This window comes from Colobus angolensis, unplaced genomic scaffold (genome assembly GCF_000951035.1).
Source record: "Colobus angolensis palliatus isolate OR3802 unplaced genomic scaffold, Cang.pa_1.0 Scaffold60, whole genome shotgun sequence".
Taxonomy (NCBI): Eukaryota; Metazoa; Chordata; class Mammalia; order Primates; family Cercopithecidae; genus Colobus; species Colobus angolensis.
The window spans coordinates 4230775-4232115 of record NW_012119599.1 but is presented as its reverse complement, the minus strand read 5'-3'; positions in this window follow the sequence as shown (position 1 = coordinate 4232115).

Below are 1341 nucleotides of genomic sequence, written 5' to 3'. Positions count from 1 at the left end.
TATTACAGCCTTAAACTCCCGGGTTCAAGCGATCCTGCAACCTCAGCCTCCCGAGTAGCTGGGACTATGGCACGTTGCCACCACACCCGGTTTATGTATATATATATATATATACACACACACACACACACACACACAGAGACACACACACATATACATACATATGTGTGTATATAGTGTGTGTGAATATATATATATAATTATTTGTTTTTTGCAGAGATGGAGGTCTCACTATGTTGCCCAGGCTGATCTCGAACTCTTGAGCTCAAGGGTTCCTCCCATCTTGTCCTCCCAAAGCGCTGGGATTACAGACGTGAACCACCGCATCCCATGGGGCCGTTTTCTAGCGGGTGGTAGGATGGTCATGGTTAGAAAAATATGTTCAGTTCCGAGAGGCAGAGGTTGCAGTGAGCAGAGATGACGCCACTGCACTCCAGCCTTCAAGCCTAGGCGACAGAGGGAGACTCCGTCTCAAAAAAAAAAAAAAAAAAAAGGTTCTCAGTTCCAGGTCGTTAATATATTGAAGGACTTTTGAGTGGGTGCCTGGTTACCAGAACAACATCTGATCCCATTACAGTTCATCCAAGAATTGCATAAGCCTTTTATCGGGAATGTTTCTCTCTTCCCAGGAAGAAATCGTAAAATAATAATAATTATTATTATTATTTTGCATTATCTCTTGAATAATCAGATTGGGGACTATTCATCTTCTGTTGGGGTGTGAACCTCTGAAAACAGCTTTTGTTCGTTTACACCAAGGACCTGGGCTGAGAAACTATCGTCTCAAGTCATGAGCTGTCAGAAAGTCTGCTCTTTGGAATCACAGCAGTAGTGAGACTAGGAATTCCCACTCTCATCTGGAGGATCTATGTCGCTTTGTGACATCAGAGCAGCCTTAATTTCCAGCCTAGGGGCAGAGCTTTTTTTTTTTTTTAATTTTTAAAAATTTTTGTAGAAATAGGGGTCTTGCTATGTTGCCCAGGCTGGTCTCCAGCTCCTGGCCTCAAATGGTCCTCCCACCTGGGCCTCCCAAAATGCTGGGATTACAGGTATGAACCACTGCGTTATCCTGTCCGGTGCAGAGATTCTGAGGAGGGGTTTGCCGCAACAACATTCATCTTAATTCTGGAGTTTCCAGGGCATGGTCCCTGGAGCTATTTCCAGAGCAGCCTCTGTGTTAATGCCTTTACACAGAGAAGGCCTGCTTTTTCTTGAGACTATCAAATTGCTTCATTAAAATTTTATGTGGCCGGCTGGGCACGGTGGCTCACACCTGTAATCCCAGCACTTTGGGAGGCTGAGGCGGGCGGATCACGAGGTCAGGAGTTCGAGACTAGCCTG